The following is a 13,428-nucleotide window of genomic DNA, read 5'->3' as shown; positions in this document are numbered from 1 at the left end:
CTAAACTAGACAAAGGCTAAGAGAAAGAGAGGACTGTTATTGAGGGAAACTGAGGCACAGAGACAAAGCAAATTGCCCAAGGACATTCAAGGACTCTGGCAAAGCTGGGAACTGAACCCAACTCTCTCGAGTCCCAGTACAGTGCCTTAACCATGACTTGAGCTCCTCGGCTCGATGATAATAACCATCCAAATTTTCCGGTCACAAGTTCCACTGCCCCCATTTACCTTCCCCACCCACTGTGGTGGGAATAGAGGAGCCTGGCCTTTTGTTTAATGAAGATCTATAGGATATAAATAGGCATAGTCAGACTGGATGTCTGTTTCCTCTCCTGTCCAAGTCAAGCTTCATGCCCCTGTTTTACAGTCTGTCCCACTGAAATATTCATTGAGGAACATTTTGCCCTCCAATTTAATGGTCAAGCTACCTTCCCCGAACCAATCACCTACTAAATGCAGGCTTTGACTCACTGCCCAGACTCACTAAAGGGCCCTCCTGTCATTTGGAGCTTAGAAAACATTTGTCCAGAGAGAAAAGGCTTCTCTGTTCTTATCCGCTGCCCTATTAGGAATTCTTCCAGCTGTAGAGTAAGCAAGTTTAGCTTTTAGAACAGATGCCCCAAAACCACTGAACAGCCTCCCCACTTCAAGCAAGAGGAAGGAGATCAAAACCAGAGCGTGCTGCTCGCCTTTTAATAAAGGTCTCCCTCCCCGCACCCGCGTCTCCAAATGGACTTCGGTACTTGCAGAAGCGAGACTCGCTGTCTGGCCTTCAGCAAAATGCAAACCACAGAGTCAAACACAGCAAGGTTTCAACTTGCTCTTCCATTAGATGAATGGCAGCTCCACAGAGGGGAGGAAAAATGCAGTCATGTGAATGAATCATTAATAAAAATATTATAAATCCGGCTTTGGAAAGGCTTTCTTGGTAAGTTTCTTGATTCAGAACAGTGCCTGAGTGCTGAGTGATTCAGAACAGTGCCAAAGACCTCGCAGCTAAGATCAGCGGGCCAGATCCTGCTGTCAGTTACACGAGTTTTAATCCAGAGCAACTCCATTGAACATCTCTAAGAACAGACTGTGGCCCCATGAGTGACTGTTTGAGATAAGGAGGCCCCCAGTGCTGCTGATTGGGTGGAAGCAGCAGGGGATGGGGTTTAAGAGGAGGGCTATCAAAGATGCCTAGGAGATTTGGGCACTAAATCCCTTATCAGTAGTAAACAACAACCCTATTTCTTATATAGCGCCCAAAACACTTCACAATCTTTAATGTATTTTTCCTCCCAAGACCCCTATGAGATAGGGCAGCGGTATTATCCCCACAGGGATGGGCAACTGATGCACAGAGAGACTAAGTGACTTGCTAAATGACTTATGGTGGCCTTGAAACATCTTAGGCTAAAACTTGAGGTGCTCGTCTGCTCAGCATCTGAAGGCAATGGGACCAAGAACTGCAGCATGGGTCTGGAAAAAGATGTGCTGGTCAAATGCCTCCCTGCTGTACAAGCTGGAGAAACGAGGCCAGCAAACTTGAGCAGGAGAAAGGAAAGTGGGGATGTTGCAAAACCTCATGCTTCCTATGGGTGGTAAATATTCAAATTGCTGCTAACTCTATCTTAGGTACCTCTGTAGCCCCCCCCCCCCAATCAGGGTAATGTAACCCAGGATAATATCCGAGCGCCTCACAAGCTTTAGTGTATTTATCCTCACAACACCCGTGCAAGGCAGGGCAGTGCCAGAGAACTTTACAGATGGGGAACAGAGGCACAGAGAGGCTAAGTGACTTGCCCACGATCAGCACAGGAAGCCTGTGGCTGAAAAGGAACCAACCCAGGTCTCCCGAGTCCCACTCCAGTGCTCTATTCACTAGGCCACATTCACAAATCTGTAGAACATTTCACTACTCACCACCTCAACACACACACCAGCCCAGCAGAAACTCCCTAGTTCTAGGCCCTCAATTGTTTGAGGCAGACAGTACACAATGCTGCACCCAGTGGAAAATGGTGTTCTGGCTCTCTTCAAGCCTTGATATGAGAGGATGCTCCATCTGTGGAGATCAAGGCAGAAGATGGGCACATAAGAATTTCCATTGATATAGTTCTTTCCACCTACGGGTCTCAAAGCCCTTTATGAATGCAGGTCAGTGCCACTCTATGCCTTTTATAAATGGGGAAACTGAGGCACAGAGGTGAAGGGACTTGCAGAATTAGAATCCTGGGCTCCACATTCCAGCCCTGCGTAGCTAGTGGCATGTGTCTTTTCTATTACAGTCTAGGTGAACGCTTTTGAATTTCACTGATTGTCCAAGATGGGTTCATAGAGCACTGAAAGAACAACTGTTAAGCTCATGATAAGAAAACTTTGAAGCATGGCAGAAGTCTACTGTTCCAAGAACCTCATAGAGAGGGAGGATCTTCCAATTATAGATCATGAGAACAGCTAATCTTGCATCTGTCCACATAAATAACAGGCATATGGTCCATTACAACAAGCCTTGTGATCACAACTTTAAAGAGAAGTGTGTGAAGACCAGAGATTAGCCAAAAGCTCTTGGGTGAACTCCAGACACCTCTGCCTTGGTGACCTGCCACTCAACACAGACATTTTAATATTATGCAGCTCACAAAATGCAGCTCTCTCCCTCGCCTACTAGCATTTCTGGGAGTAATGATAATCATGATGAACTACTCCCTGTCCTCCCCTTCCCTCCAACTGCCCACACAGAGCAAAGAGCTAGTGCAAATCGCATCCACGCCGCGTGCTGCTTTGTTCTCAGCCACATATAGTGGTTGATGAGCCTTGGCTGACAGAGGTAGGTCTTTTAGCTCAGGTCATAGAGGCTGATGCTTTCAGAGCCAGAGGTCCCATGTTCAATCCCCACCTACACGGTTAAGCAGTGGCCCACTGCACCGGCAGACTGGACACTCAGGTTGGCAGAGCACATCAGTCCCTGCCTCTCTCCCGAGGGAGGGACCTTCTAGAAGAGAAGGACAAACATCTAAGTCATCCAAACAGGCAAGCTGATGGCCTCCTACCTTTGAGTGAAGCTGCTGTGTCTGCCGCCTGACGCAACCTCCAGTGAACAGCAGCAAGGGAGCATTAACTTGACACCTAGGAGGTTATCCCAGAGACAGCAGAGCTCATGAAAGCCTGTCTTACTGTAAGTCGGTTGCATGAGGAAGATGTGCTAATGGCCAGAACCAGCATGGCACGTCCCTGAAGCCTGCAGGTGTCCCATATGGGGACTCCTTTAGGCGATGTCCCCCAACTGGATCAATCACAAGCTAGCTGTGCCGGGCTGGAATTTGGAGCTTACAAAGCCCATGCTGGGTGGGCAGCACCCACTCAGGTAACGGGTCTCCACAGCATGCATTATGATCTAGTGCAGCCGAAGGGCACAGACTTTAAGCATGTTCTCAAGGCATTTTAAGGAGCATGCCAAAACATTTACATAGCGATGTAAAATGAATGGGCCTCATTAAGACTGGGACATAGATTGTGTTTTGCATGCTGTATGTAATTACTGTTAAATTTGCTGCCATTCATCTTCACCACAAAAGCTTTGAACAGTTCAGCCTTCACCATCATCTCTTCCCTTCACCTGCTCTAAATCTCTTACCTGCCCCTTCTGTAACCTTCTCTTTTACCATCCTCCTGGAGGCAGCCTCTTCTCCGGCAAACCATTCTCCCAACACCACCTCTCCCACCGAGGCCAAGCCCTGCAAGATTCTCACACCTCCCTCCCCGATCACAGCAGCACTCATGTACCCTGTGGCTGATGTATGTTTGAGCAGGACCGTAGAGTCCTTGGGGCAGGGACCATGTTGGATTATTTGTTTCTAAGGTTCTAATCACGCTGCTGGCCCTTAGCAAATAGAGTCAAAGGACAAGCATTACAGTATGTGATGGACAGAATTTCACTATATGGGGCAGGCGTTTCTGAATTATTAGGTTGTGAAGGAAAGATTTCCCACTGCAGCCTCCAGAGCAGCTGCCCTGGTACTTTAGAACCACATGCTTGATGGATCAGTGTGCATGAAAGAAGAAGTCCCGCATTGCTGCTCAAGATGAAGGAGCAGCAATGCTGCCTATCAGTGGGATGTGGCATTCAGATCTCCAAGACATCACAGTCTCGGGTTGCCAAAGCCTCAAAAGGCCTTCAGAGGCTCAACAGTCAAAGCAAAGTTTGCCTACATACGGAAGCTTTTAAAATAAAGAGGACTGCGAGTTAGGAGGGATTCTTGGCAAAAATATCATCTCATCCTTCCCCTTACACACAACAACACTTTACTTATGCACATAGGGTGCAGCAACAGCTCTAAACAAGCAGTTATCCAAAGTTTCACAATGAGGCCCAATTCCACATCCACTGAAATCAACTGTAAAGCACCCACTGATTTCAATGCTGCAAAATCAAGCATTTGGGGCCCAATCCTGCAGAGAAGCTGCACAGTTCAGTAGGTAGGAAGACCTGTGTTGTTCCAAGCTCTGCTGCTGACTTGAATAAGAGTTCTGTGTTGCTCAAAAGCATTCCTCTTGCACCAACAGAAGATGGCCCGATGAAAGATATTCCCTCACCCATCTTGTCTCACTAATTTGTGGCATGTACTTGGACAAGTCACTTCCCTTCTCTGAGCCTCCATTTCCTCTCCCACTTTTCGGCTGGCTGGTCTGTTTAGATTGTAAGCCCTTGAAGGCCAGGAACGTCTCTCACTATGTGAATGTACAGTGCCTGGCACAGTGGGGCCCTGATCTCTATTCAGGCCCCTACGCAATATTGGAATACAAACAATAATAATAAACCCACCATGCATGAAGCTTTCATTGATTGCAGTCAATAGCACTTCGATCAATTTCCACCGTATGTGCTCCAGGCTTGCTGTCAGGACATGGACAGTCTCTTAGCAAAACCTGATGTTTTATACATTCTTGTCACTACTAAGATTAAATGGAGATTTTCATCTCACAGGGCTTTTTCCTTCCAAACATTCATCCCAGTGACATTTTCTGTCTTATGTTTTACTCCCTGTGCTAACAGCTGTTTGAGAAGAAAACTGGTGAATAGACAAGATCTGTAGACTTTTCTGATTATGGTGCAACAGATCAGGAAAAGACAATAAAGAGCAACACATGGAATTCCTTCCTGTATGCACAGAGCTGAGTTCACAGTCAGCCAATATGCAATTATCTGGACAAGTGTACAAGCAACCTAAAGGAGCCCAATGATTTTCAGCTGGCAGCATGGGGAGTCAGGGGGTTTGAACCTGGGACTCTCATCTTGGCACTTGCTATATGCTTTGTAGTTTTGGATCAGAAGTGAAAACTCTTTCACAGATTCCAATTACAAAGCCAGAAGGAACCACTGTGATGATTTTGTCTGGCCGTCTCTATAACACAGGCCATAGGACTTCCCCAAATTAATTCTGGTTTGAACTATAGCAAATCTTTTCTTGTCCACTTCATTATGGTAGGGGGGGAAAATCCAAATGGTTTTTAAAAAAAAATCTGCTGTTCCATTGTCACACATAATAAACCTGGGATTTAGGATCTTGGGGTACAATTACATGGGCTTGTGTTAATTTTTTAAATTGCAGATGTCACTGCAATTCCCAGTTTGCATCATTAACATTATCTGCAGGCAGATCGGAGACAAACTGCCATCTAGCAACATCTGAGCCGGGGAAATTTAATTTTAGGCAGCGTGTTAGCAATAAATGTAGAAATCGCAGCTAATTACTTTAGTGGTGTATTAAGCAAAACACCTTGTAGAAAGTCTGATGATCTTCAATAACCTCCCCAAATAGATCTCTTGTTAAAGTGATTTCTATAATCCCTGGTTATGGCTTTAACCTCAACTGCTCCCCTCCTACTCTGTTTCCCTAGCCAGTACCACATTATAAAATACATTCAATGTGCAACAATGCAAAATATGCAGGGAGGGATTTCCAGCTAAGACAGTCTAGCCCAGCTCCTGCTGGCGCAGCCGGGACAGATTCCCATTTGGTCCACACAGTAACATTCCTTACTTCCAACAGCAAGGACCCTAGTTAGAGTCTTGGATGCAGGTTACGTGTGAGATGGGAGATACAGATTGCGGTGGGGCAGGCTCACTGGTAAGCACTGTTCCCAGGATTTTGAGGCAGACTTAAGTGAAATGATGGAGGGGCCTCTAGCTTAACAAGGCTCCAACAATCCCCAACACGTCACTAAACCAAGTTCTTGGGATCTTTTAGACCAAGCAGCTAGAGCACGAAAATGCTTAGGCTTGAACTTTGCTCACACTGTGGCATGCCTCTCCTCACTTTCATTTCAGGAGGGACTGGGTGGCTGAGCAGGTTTGTCTCCTGGTCACCAGACCCAGTGCAGCCTGGTTGCTACCAGTAAGCAGATGGTACTGGCGGCTGTTCAGCAGCCTGCGTGAAGCAAGTGTACTGGACTCAGCCCAGTCATAAGTGTCTTTGTCCCACGAGCTATGATTACATTGACACTCTCAGGACAGAGGCCACAAATTGAATGGAGCATGGAGACAGAATCTCCCCTTCATGGCACAGGTGCTCTCTACAGGGCAGAGGGGACTATCCTGGAGTTTCTCAGCTGTATGGCCTGCAGTGCATAAGAGAAGAATGCAAGAGAGTTTGCTAGAGTCTCAGCCTGAGCCCAGCAATGGAGGAAGACTCCTCCCTGCCCTAAATTCTAGACACTGGAGAGACTGGGAAACAAAGTTCAAGCCCATGCTTGTCTGTGTCCTTCCTGTGCAACCCTGTTGTCTTCCCTGAGATCCAGTTGACTGCACAGTTGAGCACAAGTCTCCACTTGAGTGGAGTAAGTGCAGTTCACCCTCATTGCAGATCTGTTAACAGATCTGCAGACAGACAGTCAATATACAGGAGAGAGAAATGAGCCCAGCAAGGAGACACTGTTCCCACCTCCTCCCATAAAGGAGAGAAAGCCATTCACATCACCCCAGTAAGCATCCCTTTCACTTAGCCCTCCACGGCTGCCATTTTCCTTCAGTACAGAAGGGCTGGCTGGAGCATTCCTTTGGAGCTCAAAAGTCACACTTCTAGATCAAAGGAGTTTTACAGAAGATATTTCCAGATCTGCAGGTACAGCACTAGTGAAATGCAGCTGCCTCTGGAGTGGACAGCACACTGCACAGTAGTTAGGAGGAGGGAAAAGGGGAAGACAAGAATTCTGGGTAGACTCCTACTCTCCCCATCAGTGCCAGGGTCAAGTATAAAGCAGAGGTCCCTACCTATCTTGGATAAATATAATGCACCCAGAGTAATTGGTTTTTAAGTTTTTATTTGATAGACACAAAATACATTTCCTGGAACACTTTAAAAAAAGATGAAAGGTTTAACTGATCCCGCTGAGATATGAACCTGTGATTCTAGGGAGTCTAAGAATTTCATACCGGACGCAGATGCCACTAAACCTTCCTCTCTAAGCTAATCGTATCGACCTTCCACTTTTCATAATTCTGGAAGTGAGAGGCAAAACACCCAACCAACCAGAGCTGGACCGTATCATCAGAGCTATCATTCCTACCATTTCACTTCTATTCCCAGTTTTCATGTAGACTATATTTTATTGGAGCAACGGTATCTGAAATACAACCTGCGGTCTGAGACATTAAGGAGCAGAGGGCAGCTAGAAAGCACAGCAAACAGCTGCAGATGCAACTGGTACACCCAGGCTGCAGAGACTGCGTACATCAAAGGTCAGCATTTGAGGGTTTTCCCCACCAGAGGCTTGGATCTCGCTCTTCTTCAGGAACTGGCACTTGATGGACAGTTCCCAGGTGGCAAGAGACAGAACAGTGGCAGCAGAGGTGTGTGTGCAAGCCTCTTTAAACTTAAATGCTGACCACCTTTAGGATTCTCCAACATCCTCTTACGGGGTTTCCCTCATTTGTTTCATATAAGTGAAAACAAAACTCTGACCTCAGTTTCTCTCTCAGAGCTCAACTCACACGGCTAGACCAGCAGCTAGCTCCTGATGATATGGATCAGTATTGGAACCCAACTAGGTAAAGCGGAGACCAGAGCTGCAATTTGGACCATCGGAGAAGAAATTATGTGCATTAGAAGTCTGACACCTCCACTCTCCATTACAGGAACATAGATCCTGTATCTACCCAGCATGTGAATGAGGCAAAAATGGGGATATGAATAAGTAGCTCCAAGTTCTAGACATATGTATTAACGAAACAGATGGGAGAGGACTGCTGATAGAATCAGCGTGGGCACATGACCTTTGTCCATCACTGCAATGGAGAAGAACCACCAATGAAGCCAGCACAGTCTCTGTGCCATTTCCCAGGCAAAAGCCAGATGGTCAAGGAACACAGAGGACTCGAGTTGGTACCAACTTCCTCAATAACTTGACCCAAAAAGGAAGCATTAGACAGGATGCTATCTGGGAAGTTTGTCAGCATCAAGAAATGGTTGTATCAAACAGTTGCTATCAAGAGGGACCCCAGAGACCAAGGAATGGCAGGAAATTGGGGTGGTCTTAGCAGAGGGAACACACACACACACACACGGCCCCAAGAGATGAGGTAATGAGGCCAAAAAAGGAGGGAGAGCAGAAAGAAGACAAGTTGGGGGAGCTGTAACAGAAAAATCATCACAATTCCAAACCTAGAGAAAAATCTTGAACATGAGCAACTAGAGAGAAGGAGGGCAACATGTTTTAAAACAAAAGCCACCACAAGTTATCTCAAAACACACTGTCACAGCAGATTCAGCAGCACTGGGAATGACCATCAGCTCCAGAGGAAGTTATTACAGGACTGACCACACTGGCACTAACTAACTAAGTAAATACAGAGTTAGCTTTAATTAGCTAACTGAGACAGAGAGTGAAGTAAAGGGGAAAACCTCAAGGAGAAAGGCAGCCCTTGAAATATGGTACAAATTAGCAGACACGCAAATGCATTGGTTTCCAATTAATAGTGAGATATGCCAGACATCCTACTGTTAGAGACAGGAAAGGAGTAAGTGACTTAAATAAAAGTAAGTTAGTTAACGGACATATCTGGGTGCGAGGCAGCATTATATCAAAACACCATGCGTGCTGCATGCAGGACTATTCACTACATACAGATGTGAAAGACAAGAGACAATACAAGCCTGAACCTACCAAAGGAGAGGGGCTCGGATTTTCAGGAGAGTGGCATAGGAGCACATGACCCACTGATTTTCAATGGAACTAGTTCTCCTACGTCATTCAGATGCTTCTGAATACTCTACCTAAGGAACATAAGGAGCTGTGACATGTACTAGAACAAACATGCGCTTTTTGTGGATAAGATAAAGGTTGCTATATGCAAGGATTTTGAGCAGTAATGGAGAGGGTAGTTTAGAGGCGTTTGGAATGATTTTAATGATCAGCTCCTGAAGTTCATTCATCCTCCCATAATATGGTCTCAATAAGGATACATTTCAAACCTCTAAAGCATGGGTCTATTGTATTCCAATTCAATTTGTTACAAAACAGCATCAACAGAAACTGGAGATAAACAGAACTGCCACAAAGTCCCCGTGCTGCCCAAAGACATGAATCTGATTCTTTCACTTACACAATGCAAATCAGGAGCAATTTCCTTACAATCAGCAGTTATACCAGTGCAAAATCAGAATAAGAAAGAGGAGAATCAGGCCCATTGACTGCAAGGGGAGTTGCAGGTGGTCCATATTTCTCAGGATCAGGCCTACAGGAGGGAAAACAACTTGCTAAAAGGGAAATGCAAATCTCTCCAAAGAAGAGAGCCCTGTGAGCAATAGGGAAACCCATGAGGCCCTAGAAAACTGTACTTAAAGGGCTAAGCATGTTTTTTGTATATTAAGACGCACACACACACCCCTTGAATCCGCAAGGTGCGAAGCACCCATTCATTTCCCTGGTAAGTGGAGATGCCCTGCACCTTGCAAGCTCAGGCCCTAAATGAGGAAAGAGAAATACCACCAATCTCTTTTATTTACCAATAATAAAGGTCTGCCAAGCAATCACACAAGTTACACCTCTCTCCACATCCTACTAGCTCAAAAATTCATACCTGTGGTCTGACGTCCCCCAGCCTGGACCTTGAGACCCCAGACAGCTCTGAAGACCGCTGGAAGTTCAGACCCCGTGCATTTTACCTGATCAAATATTTAAACAAAAACTAATCTACCTACACACAATGCCACAGTTGCATCGTTACAGACCTAGTTTACAGCCACTCAGGGCTGTCATCGAGACTTAGTGTCTCTTAAAAAAAAAAAAAAAGAGAGAGAGAGAGAGAGAGTAGCTAGAGATGTGGAATTGCCAACAAGCAAGGAGGGCAGCTGTCCGTCCACAGCCGTCCAGACAGACAGCAGAATTAAGCCAGGAGTCCGCTGCTGTATGGTTTATCCTTGCTCTGTAACCCTTTCCTCCACTTAGAGCAGCCAGCAACCTGAGCCCAACCTCCAGCAGGATCCGGGGCGGGGAGTCCTTGTCGTTTGTCTCATAAGGGACACGACATCGTCCAGCAGCTAAACGGTAACCTCAATGGGGCATGCAGCAAGAGGTGAAAGGGCTGGAGAGGAGCCGGTGGGACGCGGCGATACAGAACCAGGATTTCCCCGCCCAGCTCTCGACGCACAGCCCCGAAGCAATGCAAGCGTGCCCCCCCCCCCCCGAAACCTTTCATTAAATCGCCAGCAGGGATCCGCCGAGAGGACCAATCCTTCCCAGCGGCTTCAGCAAACGTCCTCTGCCCCGGAGCCCCCGGGGCTCGGAGGAGCCCCCCCCACTTTGCGTCCCTGGAGTAACAAGGGCGCTCCACGGTCGGCGGAAGGCGAGGTGGGCAGTAATGGTCAAGGAGGTGGAGGGATCCCCCCCCCCCCGCTGGTGATTTGCTGGGGGGGGCTCCGTTCTGCCCCCCTCCGAGCAGCGGATGCCCCCGCAGACCAGCCTCGGATGCCCTCCCCCGGCGCGGGTCCAAATCCTAGCCAGGGCACCGTGCGAGCCCCAGGGAGGGGGGCGGCTCCACGGCAAGCCCCGGCCGGCGGGGCGGGGGAGGCACTTACGGGGCTCGGAGGCTCATTGCACGGGCGCGGGGCTGGCGGCTTCTCCCGGGCGCTGGCGGCGGCGAGGGGACCCCACGGGCGGGGCGGGGCGGGCCCGGCTCCCGCGGATGCGGGCGGAGACAGACGCCGGGGAGCCCCTGCGCGCCGCCACTGGAGCGCGGCGGCCGGCCCGGCCCGGCCCGGCCCGGCCCCCTGCTCCGCCCCCTGCCCGGCGGGGGTTCAAGGGCCCCGGCGCTGGGGCGGCTGGGCCAGTAGCCCCGCACCCGGCCGGCCAGCCACGAAGCCCCTCGTGTTGCCAGTCTCAAGCCTCTTCTGCCCCCGGGCCATGGAGCTGATCCAGGCGCGGGGTGGACGCCGGCTTCAGGGGGGAGCCGATCCCTGGCGGGATGAGACGGGGGGAGCAGGGGATGCTGCCCCCCTCCCCCCCGAAGCCTGCTGGATTTGGGTTGTAACCTAGGACGGGCCGCCCCAGAGAAGACCTCGGCCTGGACAGCATGTTCTCAGCACAAAACAGCCAACCTTTCCCGCACTTACTGATCCACGTTTCTGGTGACCCCATGAGGCATCAAAGACACCGGCTCCACCTCTCCTGGTTACCAAGAGGTGGGCAAAACACTGCAGCTACGCGAAGGGGGCAGTGTATTTACTTGTGCAATGACCAGTGACATCTCTAGGCCCTTGTTTTGGGTAGGGCCCCTTGTAATTCACATTAGCTGCTCTAGTTCCATTTTTATGTGGCCCCTCCCAAATATTTATCCTCCCTACGTCCTGGTTAGGTCCCCATTTTGAGGATGAGGAACAGAGAGATTAAGGCCCAGACCCTCAAATGTACTTAGGCACTTAACTCCCATTGGTAAGCTGGGTCTAAATGACCTTGGCCAAATCATATAGGAAGGTTGGGGGTCAGTTCCTGGCTCTGCCCGGAGTCCCAGTTCAGTGCCCTGACCACTAGCCCATCCTTCCTCTCTGCTTATGGGCTGCTCAGTCAAGGAGACTAGCTGTGTAAGTAAGGCTTATTCCTGAGAATAAGGGTTTATGGGGCAAGACCTAAGGATGGTAAAGCACCTTTCAGCTGAGGATGATTGTTACAGAAGAGAGACAAGGCAGATCAGGTAATAGCTTTCATTGGACCAACAGGTGTTGGTGAAAGAGCCACTTTTATGGAGGGCTCTTGGTTAGGTCTGGGTTCACCCGCCTTGTGCCTCTAATATCCTGGGACCAACAGGGCTACAACAACACTTTTACCTAAGAGATATTCAAGGTGGTGTTGTATGGAGAGTGTGGTGACTAAGTGGGATGGGGCTTTCAGTTAAAGTCAAAGAGTATTCAGTAAAGGTTGATGACTACAGGGAATTTAAGTTAAGTGGTTGTCATTTTTCTGTTTGGGAGTAGCTAGACTCAGAGAATTTTCTATTCATTGTTTTCTCACTCTTCCGTCACCAGCCAACGTTGACTGCCATCATGTGTCTGTATGGTGATGGACTTTTCTCTCCCAAACATCGTCATCTTTTAGGCCCAGATTCACAAGATATCTTGGCTTCTAGCTTCCGTTGAAGGCAATGGAAGTTAGGAGTCAAAATAATTACCTGTGTGGATCTGGGCCATAACTCTTATGCTTTATAGCAACGTACAAACTAACTCACTGAGCTTCACAACACTCCTATGAGATGAAGAAATAGTATCTCCATTCTACAGATGGAGAAACTCGGGAACCAAGAAGCAAAGTGATTCACCCCAGACCACACTCTCAATTCCTGGAATTAGAATTTAGGAATTTCTTTAATCTATACTTCCTCTGCAAACTACACTGCTTGCACCAAACAATCCAAGACACAATGGGCCTATATCCTGATTCAGGTCCTACAAGACATTGTAACCCTGAGTCATCTATAATGATCTTTTTAAAATTCTGTTGCAGACTGAGGTTATGGAGGGGTGGTTACGATGTCTGAATCTTGCTATTCACTTGCCCCTATGTTACATCATGTGTCTTCAGCCTTCATCCTTTTTGCCATTAATTATTAGTCATAGCCATCATTAATATATTTAAATGTGCAAATAAAGAATAATGCACTGATCCTGCGATGAGATGTGTGCACAGAGACCATAGCAGCTGCAAGAAACCCCATTGGACAAAGTGAGGTTGTGTACCTTTCATTTCAAACACTGAGGTCTATGTTCATGAATACTAAGTATTCTCACCAAAAGGCCTGTTACCAGGTCAGCATATGGTATAATCCCACACCAAACATTTCTGCATAACGGATAAATTAGTAGAGCACATGTCTGAAGTTTCAGCAGGGCATTGTTATCCCCTTAAGGGCAGCCAGCTGTGTACCCATGTGTGCAATCAGGAGTGCCGAGAA

The 13,428-nt window shown here is 47.9% G+C and overlaps 1 protein-coding gene across 3 annotated transcripts in view; it reads right to left on the bottom strand.

The window, feature by feature from the left end:
* Positions 1-11,237, bottom strand: part of SH2B2 (SH2B adaptor protein 2) — a 67,651-nt gene extending 56,414 nt beyond the window's left edge. For 2 of the 3 annotated variants that reach the window (XM_038375275.2, XM_038375274.2), the window contains exon 1: positions 11,063-11,176. The gene's annotated coding sequence lies outside the window, so the exon portion shown is untranslated. Of the gene's footprint in view, positions 1-11,062 lie in introns of all 3 variants that reach the window. The other variant, XM_043499689.1, reaches the window with a different exon arrangement.
* Between the last annotated feature and the right edge of the window lie 2,191 nt (positions 11,238-13,428).

This window comes from Dermochelys coriacea, chromosome 17 (genome assembly GCF_009764565.3).
Source record: "Dermochelys coriacea isolate rDerCor1 chromosome 17, rDerCor1.pri.v4, whole genome shotgun sequence".
Lineage (NCBI taxonomy): Eukaryota > Metazoa > Chordata > Testudines > Dermochelyidae > Dermochelys > Dermochelys coriacea.
This window is presented reverse-complemented; position numbering and strand designations above follow the sequence as displayed.